Source organism: Uloborus diversus, unplaced genomic scaffold, assembly GCF_026930045.1.
Source record: "Uloborus diversus isolate 005 unplaced genomic scaffold, Udiv.v.3.1 scaffold_754, whole genome shotgun sequence".
NCBI classification, from domain to species: Eukaryota; Metazoa; Arthropoda; class Arachnida; order Araneae; family Uloboridae; genus Uloborus; species Uloborus diversus.
The window spans coordinates 62,257-78,138 of NW_026558961.1; the positions used below are offsets into that span (position 1 = coordinate 62,257).

The 15,882-nt window shown below is 34.8% G+C and overlaps 1 long non-coding RNA gene across 1 annotated transcript; it reads right to left on the minus strand.

The window, feature by feature from the left end:
- Window positions 1–9,220: 9,220 nt before the first annotated feature.
- Window positions 9,221–15,027, minus strand: LOC129233868 (uncharacterized). The gene is made up of 3 exons (XR_008581495.1): window positions 14,959–15,027; window positions 14,381–14,504; window positions 9,221–9,694 (listed from the first exon to the last, which is right to left on the minus strand). It is a non-coding gene; the product is annotated as an uncharacterized LOC129233868 (long non-coding RNA).
- Window positions 15,028–15,882: the final 855 nt, after the last annotated feature.

Consider the following 15,882-nt stretch of genomic DNA (forward strand, 5'->3'; position numbering starts at 1 on the left):
TTTCAATTCTACCAGCCAAGCCCCGCGAAGCGTTTTTTCTACTTCAATCAAACGCGCAGGCAAGTATAGGGTCACACCAGAGTTTTTTTGTCTGAAGAACATAAAGAGCGTTTTTTTTTTTTTTTTTGAGAGTGAGACCTAGCAGAAAAGTTTTATTTAGACCGTGAACGTGTTAATTTCATCCTTATTTAAGTAAACATGTTTTAAAAATATTTTTCTCTGAGATTAGGTGATGTTATCAGGTAAATAGTTCCCTGGTGTGCCGTACTCAAAGGAATAGTAAAGGTTTTTTTTTCTGTAAAAGCCAATTTTTATCCTAAAATTAATTAAATCTGGAATGCCTAAACGTTTCTGTTCACTGTACTTGGATGTTCAGATGCAATAAATTTTTAAGATACAATATAATTTAGGACTTTTTTCTGTTTGATATTTTCTGACAAAGCACAATTTTATTAAAAATATAGTATTTACTTAATTTTACTTAAAACCATGTGTTTTACTGTGGTATTTTACAATAGTGTCCGAAATCAAACCAACACTACTGAAATATGTAAAAATGTACCACTTAAAATAATTACTGTAATATATGGTACGTACAGTTTTAATACCAGGTAGGCCCCCATTTCGAGTAGCGCCCCAGGCCCCCATCTGTCTTGGTACACCACTGGTTCAAAGCACATAATGAATTGTTTCATTAATCTTTTTAACTTAATTGATTCATTGGTTCTTACAAGACATTTTTTTTTTTTAACAAATGTTTATTTTGTTTCCTAATTATGAATGTCTTTCTGAAGAAATATTATACAGTAAAATCCCTCCTAACGGATGCCCCTCATTTGCGGACAATTTTAATTCCCTGATTGCAAGGCAAATAACATTATTAAACCCCTGTCCTGCAGACAAAACAATTCGTCTCGGTAATATCCGCACTTGAGGGGTTTTACTGTATTTGCCCTGCAGTGTTTTGACTATTTATGTATTAATTTAGGCCCACAGTTACAATGCATGATTTAGATTTATACCCAGTAAGTTACAATTGATGGTTTGAAGCAAGAATCAAAACAAGTTTGAAGACTTGGACAAAGAAATATCATTTATGCTGATCTGAGTGGTGTGCTGCTTTGTTTTGTTTTTTAATTAACATTCATAACAATTTGGCATACTCTTCGGTGATGCAAATGATATTGTCTGATTAAAGAAGAGAAGAAGACGAATCTAGAGCTGCCAAAAGTCTACCCTGCTTTTGAATCAAGCTTCTGGATCCAGTTGAAAGTTTACAGTGATAAATAATCATTGGAAAAGGATTCATTATCTAGTAACATGGAATGCTGTTTAGAAGACTTGGACAAAGAAATATCATTTATGCTGATCTGAATGGTGTGCTGCTTTGTTTTGACTTTTAATTGACATTCATTACGATTTGGCATGCTTTTCGGTGATGTAAATGATATTGTCTGACAAAAGAAGAGAAGAAGAATCTAGTGCTGCCAAAAGTCAAAGCAATCTTGGAAAGATGTTACTCACTGCTGGTAAAGTTGATGAATGTAAAAATGTATGACCTTAGTTTTTTGTAAAAAGTAAAAATGAATAAAAGTTAAAATTGTGCTGTGTTAAAATTGCTGTCTCAAAATTATCAAAAGGCACCACTCTCCTGGAGTGAATGTTGCCTAATCCGTATCAATATTAGTTTCTGCGTGGTTCAGTACATATATAAAAACATATAGCATACCTGTGTGTAAATAAGAGAGTTACTAGTGTATTTTTTTTAAAAACCTTAATAACGCAAAAACTCGATATCTCGAAAATATTTTTCGTCTCGAGAGATTCGAAATATCGAGGTTGTACTGTAATCAACTTAATATTTTTTCAATCTTAGCTAAGATGTTTTAACTACTACTAAGTTCAATAACACTTAGTCTTATCCAGCAGTATGTCCCCCCAATAACTTCTTCATTAGGAGGAAGGGTCTACAATGTTCTAAAAACCAATTATGCATTTTCTTCTTTTTTTTTTTAAATTAAAAAAAAAAAAAAGAAGTAGCTGCTGTGCTTATTTCTTCAAAGATAACACATAAAATATGAATTTCATCTTCAACTGGAGATGAAACACACTGAGGCATATATAATTATTTGAAAATTTGCCGAATTTTAGCATTTTGCTAAAAATTTTCCCTCAATTTTAGCGTTTATGCTAAAGAACTTTTGAACCCAGCTTAAACCCTGATATGAACCCTTACATACTCAAGTAGACACCTTTGTATGCATATGTACTTGAGTAGATACTTGCATACAAGCATATGGTATACATGTATACAGGGTGAGTATAAACTCTTGAACAAATTATTAAAATGTGTTAGAGGGGAGGATAAGAAGCAAGAATCAAAAACATTGGTCACAAACACAATGCTGACGCACTACATGCACACAAAACCAGAAACTAATGGATGCAAAACAAGTCACAAATTTATATATATATATATATTGCACAAAGACAATTTTACACAACATTTTAGGACTTAAGAAAGTTTTAAAGCGTTTGAGGAAATTTGCGGCCTGCAGTTGTATTACATGCGTTGCGATCACAAAGCTCTCTCTGTCCGAAAAAATAGCGAAACTCCGCCGCTCCGCAAAGAAGTAATTTTGCTCCGCACTTTCCGTTTAGTGTTAATTCTGACCAGGCTTACCATACCCCATATTTATATTTATTATGTTTTGCTACTTTATTTCGACAGGCATGTAAAGTATGGGAAATTAAAGATGCATATACTCAAAGCATGACTTAGTATTTAAAGCTGTTTTACTGATTTAAAAATAAATATTTTTTACGCCAGTGCTTAAATGATTAAGAAAGCTCAGAAACAATTTTAGTTAAGAGGTTTATTTTTTTATAGCTTGATTTTTATACAAAAAACCAAGCTGCTCCGCAAAATTTCAAAATGCTCCTGAAAATCAACGCAGATGCTCCTCAAGTAGTTTCTCCAAGGTTGGAAGCCCTGTCATTATAATAAAGTATTTTATTTTTTCTTAATTTTAATAATATCGCAGCAAATATCACTTTTGTTAGAACTATATATCGTCGCCCCAAATCAACAGTAGGAGGTCTTACTGTTTCCCTATAATGACAATATGGCCCAAAATTGCATTCTCTGTCGATGAAAAAATTCCGAGAACTGTCCCGAACCCTTCTAACATTATAATATGATTGAATAATAATTGAATAGAAGTTTTGAAATGCAGTTGTAGGCTCAGAGGCGAAGTGGGTCCCCCAAGAGAGTGCCAACCTCTTAACTCCCAAACTTACGCCAAAAAAAAAAAAAAAAATCAAGGCGCGCAGTTTGCACGCAAAAAATAGATAAATAAATAAAGCGAATAAGGCACACAGGTTTGAGTGAGTAAAAAAAAGTGCGTGAATAAAATAAAATGAAAAAAAAAAAATAGGTTCGAGCCCCCCCCCCCCCTCTCTAAAAAAATAAAACAGAAGCCGCACAGGTTCGAGAGCACAAAAAACCTAAGAGACTGAGTTTGGAGAAAGCAAAACAAAAATCAAAATCGCACAGGCTTAAGGCCGCAAGAAGAAAGAAGGTGCTCGCTCAGGTTCAAGTGCGCAAAAAAAGAAAAAAAAAAGTGGGGTGCACAGGTTTAAGGTCACAAAAAAATAATAATAATAATTAAAGAAAGTAAAACACAAAGTCGTACAAGTTTGAAGGCACAGAAAGAGAAAAAACCCAAGGCGCACAGGTTTGAGGGCGCAAAAAAAAAAAAAAAAAAATAAGGCTCACAGAGTGCGCATCAGCCCACGGGCCCATAGGCCGCCAGGCTACTTCACCCGTGTGTAGGCCGTCATTGGAGACGTTATGCTTGTTGGGAGGGAGTGGGGATATACGGAGCTGCTTCGTAAAATGTTCAAAATTGAAATCTTATAGACGGTTCGGGACTTTCTGAATTGTTTTTGAATCTAAGTTAACAACGCAAAAAGCTACACTTATGCACACAAACCTAAAATCTGAGAAAACTGAACTGAAAAATTATTCACTAATATGTTGTCACGAAACTTGGCACAGAGGTGTATTCCAATAGGAGAAAGAACATAGAAACGAAACAACATGGAGAAGATTTTAATTGGGAATAAGAAACGGGAAATATTAAAAAATTAAATTATGAATCAGAGGTAAAGTATTTATCTCGGGAAAAGCGCGTCTAATTTGGAATGTGACAATCGTCCACTGCTTTACCAGCTCCATCCCAACGAACTTTAATATACTGTTTATGAGGTTGTCAATAAATGCAGAGGGCAACAAAGCCCACCCCAAACAAGGATTCCTCTGCATCCAAATTTGTCAATTTCTTTTGGTTAGGAGGGAGATAGCGAAATCGCTCTTTCCATATACTCGACGATTATCGCACTCTGTGGTAAGTCGTAAAAATATCGACTCATCATTGGAAAACGCCTCCATTTTTTGCTGTGCCCAAGACCTATGTATTCGGCTCCACCCGGGCTCAAAGAGCATAGTTGTGCATTCCCAGGGACGCACTGAATTGGTCACCGGGTATAAAAACAATCTCTGGCTGGACGCCTGGATAAGCAAGATCCTCACTCTTTCCAGATGAAGATTTGACGAGTATCACTCCTGCGTGTTAAATCCCGATTCATCACTGAAAAGAACACGCTCCTATTCTTACAGTGCCCAAGGCCTATGTGTCCGGATCCACAACATCCAGTCTTTTCAGTTGGATATGCGGTCAAAGGGACGCACTCAACTGGTCACCGGGCATAAAGGGTCTCTGCTAGATGTCTCATCTATACTTTTTGTCTGGAAATTCTTATTCCAGACGCAGCAGCAAGATCTCGTTCAAGTTGAGGACCATTGTTAGCCTATGCTGTCGTGTAATGCCAAACAGCAAGATGTCGTTGCTGTGGAACAGCCTCGGCCGGCCTTCCTCCTGATTACAGTATCACTTGTTTGGAATTGATTCCACAACGTGGATGCCAGAGGCGCACCCAGGATTATTTCCTGGGAGGAGCTAGAAGTTTCGCGAGGAGCTCCGATAAATGAAGTCAAAGGCAAAATCAATGAAGCTTCAAAAGGCTCTCCCCCGAAATAAAAGTTACAAGTCTACAAAACATTAAAAGTCCCGAAAAAAATCTAATTTCAGGGAGTCCTTTAGTGCCTTTAGAGAATAGACGGTGGTGGCCGTTTCATGAGAACTGGCACGAAAAATTTCGAAAGTGAAGCCTTTAAAATGACATTTTAGGACTGTTAAGGGAAGATGAGGAGGCTTTCCCCCTGGAGAACAATGCTACATTAAAATTTCAAAATTCCGAAGTTTATTTAAAAATTGAAAATTTGTGCAATTGTGGTGACGTAAAAGTGGAATTAGAGGGCTCTAAACCGGAAATTTTTTGAAATTTAAGTCTTAAAAACGCATTTTTGGCTATCTTTGATACGGTATTAGGAAAAGAGGATCAGAGTTCCGGGGCTCTGCCCAAAAATATTTTGATATTGAAGTTATAGAAACGCAAATGTAGATTATTCGCTGAGATATTAGGAGGTACTCTCGGTAATGCTTCGAAATTAAAGCAGAAAAAATGCATTTTCATGCTATGTTTGGTGATTTCAAGGGTTCTCCTAAAAATTCTTTTGACATAGAGGATCTAAAAACACAATTGTAAATTATTTTTGATGTGCAAAGGGGTACAGGATGTACTATTCGGGAGTTCTCCGATTTAAAAGATTTTGCATCTGAGAGGAGGGAAATGAGGAAGTTCCACGCTGGAAATACTTCGAAAATAAAGTTCCCAAAACTCACTTTAGGTTATATTAGTACCAGTTAGAGGAGATGGAGAGGTTAGGTAGCTGTCCCTCGAAAAATTTTCGAATTTAAAGTCTTTAGTGCTCTCTCCCGGAAATTTTCAAAAGCTCAAGGCCAAAAAAAAAAAAAAAAAAAAATGCAATTTTAGGCTCTCTTTGGTCAATGGGTTTCGTCTTCATGCTTCTGGGAGGGCTTAAGCCCCTTAGCTCACCCCGTGGGTGCGCCACTGCTGGATGCCACTTGTAACCATCCAGAAACCTCCGCTTGAGAATGCCCAGTTTCAAGCCTGCCAAAGGCTCTCCTCTAGAAAGAAGAGCCTAAATGATTATGAGAATTGATTCCAATTGAAAACAATCTTGAGCTATCACGATTGCTTATTGTTCTCACTTGACTGTTTTTGGCGTTCCTATGATTTTATTTTCCCACCAGCATCCTCCGCAGCATCACCATCGACCGGCTCCTCACAATGCTGCACCTCTAGCGAAAACCGTCTCCAGGTTTCATCACTATCCTACACTTACACGCATACATACACGCACCTACACACACATACATATATATACCTACACACACACATATATATATATACCTACACACACATACATACACCTACACACATACACAAACACCTATACACTCACATACACACAACTACCCACACACTCATGCTTGCACACAGACACAAACACATATGCCTATATACACATACCCCCCCACACACACAACTACCCACACACTCATGCCTGCACACAGACACATACCCAGTGGCGGATACAGACCGTGGGCAACCGGGCATTTGCCCAGTGGGCCGGTCATGCTTGGGGCCGATCAACTAACAGCAAAGTCTTTCGGGCCTGTCTACTAACAGCAAAATGTAAATTTTGCGCGCATGTGTTTAGAATAACGCAAATTTGCAAAACACTATCTCAGTTCCTCTTTACCCATGGGTTAAAGCTAGCGGGTGGAGGGAGTGGGGCCGTCACCACAAGAGGAGGGGGAATTTCTGAAATGGGGCTGCCCAGGGCCTGATTACCCCACAGGCTGACTATGCCTAGACCTGGTGCCCCATGTTCCTAAGGGGCCCCACATTTTTTAATGAATAATGCACAGCATTGCAACGATATCCAGGGAGCTTAATAACCGCGGCGCCCAATATGCTCGATACCCAGTCTTCCCATTTCGGGTAAGACACATTTTAAAGTTTTCTTTAGTGATGTTAGAAAAGGAAATTTTTAGTCATCTTATTAGACGTACCCTAGGAGTACATGACGTACGACACTATCATGAAAATTACCAATACTATATCGCTACGACATCGGGTCACGATATACACGATGTCTAATACGACTGATCGCGCATAATCGTACACGAAATTGCAGCGATAACGTGAGCGTCATCGTTTTACCCATTACTTACGTTATCTCTCTATGTCGTCTACTCGTTATTGTAACGATAACGCAAGTGTCATTGTACAGTCATCTTTTTGCCCATAGTTCCGATGTCTCCCTATATCGTGTTGACGTCGTTGTGACTAGAGCGTGTTGTCATCGTTTGACTAACTATTCGGATGACACCCTCTTTCGCTTTACATCGTTTATGCCGATATCGCTACCACAAATTAATATGATTTTTTTTTTTTTTTTTACATTTTTTAATTCGGTAACAATGCTTGCATTCAAGGGGGAAAAAAAGTTCAATCTGTATTAACTTTTTTGAATTTCTTCAATTAATAAAAAAAAATCATATTTACTGTACTGTACAGCATGGTACGGAACTCATAAATTGAAGATTGGGTATATAGCAAAGATTGGGTATATAGCAACATCTGGCATCCAGCACCCAGCATTAATTTGAATTTCGACCGTCTTGAATTTAAATTATGTTCTTCACAATTATGATCACAATGGGAACCATTTGTAGAAACAAGACACCAAATGAGTAGGATCCTATTGCTACTTATGACTGCGAAAAAAATAATTTGAACTCAAGATGTCGAAACTCAAATTAATGTCAGGGGCTGGAGGCTAGATGTTTCTTTTTTTTAAAGATAGGTAGGGTTGACCAGGATAATTGTGAATAGATTTTGATGTATTTTTTTTCAAAATTCATTTTTTTTTTCAAAAAGTGTTTAAAAATATCACATCTAAGAATTCATGTTTGAACTTATACATCAATCCCGATGTACCGCACAAATTTTCAACAAATTCTTTGCTAAAATAAAATTTTTTTTAAGGCATTCACAATTACCCAGAACAGATTTGTAATTCACGATTTTTGGGGGTAATTGTGAATGGGATCAGAAATGCCATTTAGAATGTACTACAATAGAATTGTGGCAGATGCAAAAAAAGCTCTGTTCAAGATGTTCCCCTCGTCCCTCTACTTTGGAAATGATGCCAACATTTTTAGTGCTCACAAGTCCTCTTGTATAACACCAATCACAAATTTCTCCAAGTATATTAAAAATTGCAAGTGGCAAATAATAGGAAAAAAATTTTAATAGATGTTTACTACAAACTAAAATTATATATTTTTCGATTTAAACAAAATGCAAGCTAGACTTGTAAACTCAGACTATTTTTTTTTAAATAAAAACACAAAAACAAGTTTTTTTAAAGATATTAAACTTACAAGTCTACAAAATTACCACTTCTTTTATTAATAACTCAAACAAAATGTTTCATTTGTTAATGCGACGTAAAACATTGCCCTATTGTTCATTTACATCGACAATTCACTGAAAAATAAAAGTTATTCTTCGTTTCTTGCACGCTTCTACAGGAAATGGTAGAACACCAACTGTGTCATAAATAGGGACTGATAATACTTGTGTTCCTTGCATGCAAACACAGTCTTTGACAATGAGTCATGACAATGAGTCATTTTCCCCTGTAGTTATTTTTTCATAATATTACTGTAAATATTTAAGTGAGGGAATTGTAAGCATCAAATACATTGCCAGCTCAGTCATTCCAGCCGAAGACTGCAGTTTTGTGCGTATAAGCACTCATCAGCCCGGCATAGGAAGGAGGTATTTCAGTATGTATGAAAGTGTATTTCATGTATTTCCGTCTTAGTCCTGGCTGTAGGGCAGTAACTTACTGAAAATTGTAAGCATCGTTCACAATTCCCTCAATTCACAATTACCCCAGTCAACCACACTATTTTTTAACATGGACAAACAAAAACCTCTGAGGACCAGTCATTTTTCTGTGTTTCATTCTGAAGCAATTAATAATTAAAAAATATTTATAATGTATGAAATGATGTAATAAAATTCATTAAAGGTTTCAATTAAGAAGAATTTAAAATCATTCATACATATGAAGAGATGAAGACATTAGAATACAATAAATGCTTTTTATTTAACATAAGCATTCATAATATATAAATTATGTCATGTAAAATAAACAGAAAATATAAAATTTATAATTTTACGACACTGTTATAACAAGACAAAATAATTTATAATACATAAATAGCATCATTTCTTTATTTTTTCCCTACCTTTAAAACAGAATAATTAAGAGCATAATACAATGTTAGGACTTTATACTTGGAACATACTGATAATTTCTTTGGAAATCTTTCACATTGAACACTTTAGTTACATTATCTTTAAAATCTCCAATCAATTGTCGTCATACATTAAGCGTGGTCGTCTGGAAACATTACTTCATAAAATGCCAATTTTAAAACTATTGGCCATCCACAGAAGATGATTCATTGGGGATTACTCTCTTTGGAAAATGCTGCACTTTACTTAACCAGAGATTATCCTCAAGAGAATATTTGAATTGGTTGTTCTTCTAACCCTTTTGTCAGATGGTCTTTCTTCTTCAAAGTTCACATTTTTTGCATTGAAAAAATAATTCTTTGCAATTCTGAAACATTTAGACAGGAATAAATAATAAATAAGTAATAATAAAGAAATGCTAAAATAACAAATTAATAAATTAAAAGATTCCACATTTATTAAAAGTCACTACCACATTAATACTTACGAATTATATATCAATCATGCATAAGATCTAAACCTAATAAACATTTATAGCACCAGTTCTATTTTTATTTAAATCATATGAGTCAATTATTGTGTGAAAAGCAAAAATATATTGGAACTTTTAGACTAGACCTGATGTCATTTGTATGAGTGTCCTTGGCATAATTGTGTAGTACGTATTTCCAAATAAAAGGGAGGCTAAATGGGAGTGTGTCTTAAGGCTGCTCTTCAGTGGGGAAGAAAAACGATCTCGCTTGAAAATGGGCCTTTTCTTTAAACGAAAGCAGTGTTCATCAGTGAAATGATTGACACTTCAACAACCAATAGAACGAACGGTGATCGATGAAAGTGTGGATCATGTGACCTGTCACATTTTGCAGGGGGACAGACCGGACGCTCCCCCTGCTGTGCAAGTCAAGGGAGGTATAGATGTTGGCGAAATGAAACCGCAGCTTTTTACAGACCCTTCCAAGGAAATTCTAGTTCTTTTCCTCTTGAGTCTTGACTACATAGGTAAAAGAAAAATAACTCAATGTAAAAGGTGCGGAATTTTACATTGCCACGCATTTTGCAATCCTACTTGTGATATTAATTTATTTGTATTCGCGCTAAAATTAATTTTGAAACGAAGATTTTTCCCCCCATTAATACAGTTTCAGATCTCATCTAGGAAAAATTAACGAATGAATGAATATTTGCAATAAATAAATTCATTTTATTTTTTGAAAAATGTTCGTTACTGAAAATTGATGGTTTCAAAAAAGGAAGGAAAAAAAAAAAGATAGCCTGCATGACCACACTGAATTTTAACGAAATGAACTCTAAATTCTAACCAAAAAATTTTCTTTAAAAATGGATGATCCTACTTAATATATTTGAAAAATCAAGTGCTGAATAAAAGTGGGGACTAAAAATACCAGTTATTGGTTGGCGAAATTGTTTCGCTTCCGCTGCCTGTTTGCCACTCTCTCCAACCCCATCCGAGTTGTCAGAAAACATTCTTCTTAAAAATGAAACTAGATCGTCTTTGCATAGTTAATACTTGATTGTACAATTAACATTAATGCCACTAATTAGTTACATTAACCTTCATTTGAACTGATAATATTTATAGTTTAGTGGTAAATTAAATGCTACATTGTTGGTTAGTTACCTGTTTTACAAATGGAGTGGCGACTACTATAATTGCCTTTTCTCACCACTGGTGACCAGAAAATTCCCCCAATCTTTATCTTTGAATCCTTTTCTTTTTGAAAAAATATTTATTTATCTAATTACTATGTGCAGATGAGAAGACTACGATAGCATTTCCCAAGGGGTTGTTATGGTGAAAGTTCTTTCAAATTGAGCATAACGCCAAAGTCGCGGACGGCAACGGAGAAGGATTTCCTGAATTTGAAAAATTAAAGATTTTTCTGTGATCTTTGTTTGTATGTAGGGGTGCTCACCCTGCTCCAAATTCAAAGGCACAAATTACCCCTTCACCCACTCTCAAGGTTTGTAAACTATCTTACACTGAAATTTTGGAATAAAGCTAAACCTAGCACTTTTAGAGTCTCAAATTCCCAGTTACTAAATTCGGCAAAATACATGAGGTATTACATACACTATATGGCAGGAAAGTGTTGCCAGTTTGCGAACGACCCCTTACCATTCGTCGCATATCCTAGAATTATAGAAATTCGGCTCATTAGATCGCTGATAACTTTTTAAATTTTAAAGAAATTGCGGTGGAAATTTTTTCATGGATTATAGGAAGTATCTGAGCTTTGGATTATGAACGTTATAAATTGCTATCTTCCGTGCATGCGCAGTGAAAAATTAATTGCTTTAATTGTTCATATTTCATCATTTTTTCCATATTTTAACTTCAAATTTTATTATTATGTCTCTATAAAATGCTGTCAAATATTCTAAAAGTTTAGTAACGTTCGACGAAATACTCTGCGTGATATGAGGTGAAAACCTTCAAAAAAAATTTGCATTTTTGAAAGAAATGCTTACATTTCCATGGGTATAAGAGATACTTTCACATAAATATAAAAATAAGTTTTTGATAGATTTCTAACTCATTTCTGAAAATTATAGCTTATTCCCAGCAATTTACAATGAAAAATGATCAAAAAACCTTTTTTTTTATTTCCCCAATTTGTTGTTGGTCCCTAAATAAATAGCAGACTTAATTTTTATTGGAAAATGACAACTAGACTATACATTTTATGCGAAGCAAATTATAGAGCAATTGGTCTATTATTTCTCGAGAAATCCCTAAAAATGTGAATTTTTGAAAGTGTCCCAATACTTTTGGTCATATAGTGTATATAGTGCTTCTGCTTCGTCTCTAAATTGGTTAATTTATAGTAAAGTGCTTGATGAAACGCTTCAAAGAAAAGAATTGGACCGAAAACAAGGTAAGAAAAGATCAACTGGCAAAGTTGACAAAGCATGATCGGAGATTTCAAGTGCAAAAATTATGAAAAATACACATTTGAGTAGCGCTCGTGAGCTTCTGGATAGCATTGCTGAAGGTAAAACATGCAATTTTTCAATTACATTTTGCAAGCTATGAGAATGGCTGATTTTGCATGGAGAAATGTTACTGAGACAACCGTAAGAAACTGTTTTATCAAAGCAGATTTTCCTGCTATAGAAAAGGAGGGTGTGGATTCCGTCAATCAAACAATTGAAGTGGAAAATTTAAATCCAGATGAATGGGTGCCAGTACAAAAAGAATATGAGACTGACCTTTTATTCGAGGATTTTTTAAACGTAGACAATGAACTTCAAACATGTGGTACACTAACAGATGCAGAAATTGTTTCAAGTGTAACTGCAGAGGTTTCTGACGAAGAAAGCGAAGAAATGGAACAACCACAAGAGTTTGAGAAAGTCTCCATAAGAGAAGCAGAGAACGCAGTGCAATTGTTGCGGTGATTTCTTGAAACAACAGACAATATTGGAGCAGAATCATTTGGTGCAATTGCTGCATTAGAAAAAACTTTGCAGATTCAAAAGAACTCTGTTAGAAGGCAGACTTTGATTAAGGACTTTTTCTTTTAATAATTTGTTTTTCTTTTCTTTCCCAGTAAATTAGATTTCCCAGCTATTGCCATCACATTAAAATGGGTATGTAAATGTATTTAAAACTTAGTAAAGTGCTAAAAGGAATTATTAATCTTTGTTGTTTATGCAATGTGATACATCTACATGTCATTGTGAGAATTATTTGTTATTTTTTCAAAACCCCAATAACTCGAAACCTCTATATCTCTTTTTTTTCCTTCCCGAGAGATTCCAGACTCCAACCTTTAAAAACTTTTGTTTCTACATTTTAATTTGATAAATTAAAAAATATTATGGGCAATAAACCTCCACATCAGATAAACAAAAAAATGTACAGCTGATGTGTTTGTTTTTATAAATGCTATTACATACATTATAACTTATTAACATTCATTTGATTTATATAAAACACTTGCATAAACTTTAACAGATCTTAATTTTTTCATTTTCACTTTACAAACAATTGATTGAAAAATATTTTATACATATTTATGTATGCTATTTTTACATTAATATATTACTTGAATAGGAAGAATCTATATAATTACTTATTATTTTCAGTACTATAATTATATACTATATTTATCATTTTTAAAATTCAAACTTTTAACTAAAAATTTTCAGTTTATCGAAAAAGTGAACAAAATGACATATTGTCCAGGACGTTTTTTTTCCAGGGTGGACAAAATACTACAACCCTGGAAACTGGGGTCGAGAAAATATGCAGTAATTTGTAAGTAATATGCAGTACATTTGTAAACTTGCTCTTGTTCCGACTCTCCTCCCCCCGACTCTGGGTGGGAACACAGAGAGAACATTGATTTCAAAGCCCGGCGCCACGCCGGGACATCGCTTCCATGTTTTATGCATCCTTTCTTAAAGAAACTAATGTTTGCAAAGCAAGTAGTTGAACACTATATACGAATGCATTTAGCTCCTTAAAATAATACCTAGCGAATGAAACTCCCGAGCAGTGCTAATCTGTTGGCAGTTGAAAGTAAATAGTGAGTCTTGACATTCTCTAAAGAGTTTTCATGACTCCCCCCTCCCCCAATTGACTTTACTATGGCCCCTGAGTAGAACTTGGCTTCTTTACATTTTTAACGTTTTACACAGTATTATTATTGCACCTCAAAATAAAAGGGAAGATCAATACAAATTGAACATCTGTAAACCAATGTTGTAGCATAGACTAGAACTTAGAATATGAAATATTTTCTTCTACAAAACTTTAAAAATGTTATTGCCACAATATTTTAGCACATAATTTATCACTATGACTTGTAATGTATCATATTTGTATGTGATAAAACTGCCTAAAAGAAAAATGCATCTGATAAAAATTTCCATATTAGTTAGTAATTAACTATAATGATAAATGAACTTCATAAACAACGAAATTAAAAACTTCAACTACTAAAATCAGAAATTGGGTTACATGGGATGAGAACCAGGGAATATTTTAGTCAATGCTTTTTTTCAAAGTACAAATTACTTATCTTACCTAATTTATTTTCAGGCTTAGACTAGCGTATGGGCACCTGAGGACCGTGCCTTCCGACTGGAATTCTTAAGGGGCAAGACATTTTCAGCATTTTTCTGCAAATATGGAACTGCTATTCAGTTTTCTGAAAATTTGAAATGGAGAATGGTTCATCAAATTACAATAACGACCTCAAGTTACGTTTGATAGCTTAGTTTTATACTTAAGATTATATAATTACTTGTTAAACATAGGTATTTTTACCTTTAATGCAATGAAACTCGAAACTTAGCTTTTCAAGCACTAAAACCTTATTGAAAATATAAATTAAATGAAGAAAGATAATAGAGTGTTTTTAATATTCATGAAATACAGGATACAAGTAAATTATTGCATTGCGACTAACAGTAAATACTTCCTCAGAAAGTTATATAGAAGTACACATATATTCGTTCATAGTGAGGAATAAAAAAGAATGAAAAGTATAAACTGAAAAGTTCAGGAAAATAATTTCAAACTAATTTTGTCAAACTTTCATTTCATTAAAAAAAAGGATTAAAATCATATAAATAATACGACTAAACAAAATGTCACCAAACTTATGGAGTCTTGACGCTCGCTGATTTGAATCATAGCATTTCATTAGTACACTTTTTTAGTACGGTGCAAGCGGAAAGCATGCTCTCCGTAACATACGAAGATCAAATTAGAATAGAAAGCGATAAACAGTTCAAAACTGCAAACAGGATACCAATCATGCCAACAGGGTTGCCATAGTACACATTTTTGGTACGTGCAAGGTGGGATCATTGTTTGACATTGTAGCTCGTTCGTTCATACCGTATGTATGTTTTTTTTTTTTTGTTTGTCCACTCACAGCTTCTCAGAAAAGAAGTTATGGGCAAGAAACAATAAATTTCATGCAATTTCCATATTAGATTAAATATGAAACCCATTGTTATGAAAGTTTGGTGCCATACAACAGTAACATTAATAGTAATTGTAATGATAATTTTGAATGAAGGCTTCTCTGAAGCAAGCATCAAATTTCTTCAAGGGATATTTCGATAATGGGGAATCTGGCGCTGTCGTCTCATTTTTGGCGTAAATAATTTTATTTTAGTAACCCTGTTGATTTATAGTAACCCTATGGGAATTATTAAAATCTTCCTTTCTTCAGTGCTGTTGCTCCATAGTAGGGGTAAACCTAACCTGGAAGCGAGGTGATGCAGTGATTAGGATCTGCTTAGCCTACCATTAGGTTTGCCTCAACTACTCTGTAGTATTTTTATCGTTATCATCTATGCCGATAACAGATGAGAGGGTGTCTCATTCGAGGAAAACTTGACCCAAGCTATAACAATAGGCTAACCGCGGCATTCCAAAGGAGTTGTCCATGGGTTGCCATAAAGCAATTAGCGCCGGGTTGCCAGCTTGGCGTCAATAGTATTATTAGAAATAGTTATAGTTTGATCCAACTGGTTGATTTCGATGTCAACCGGAAGTTCCAGAATGTTGTCTTG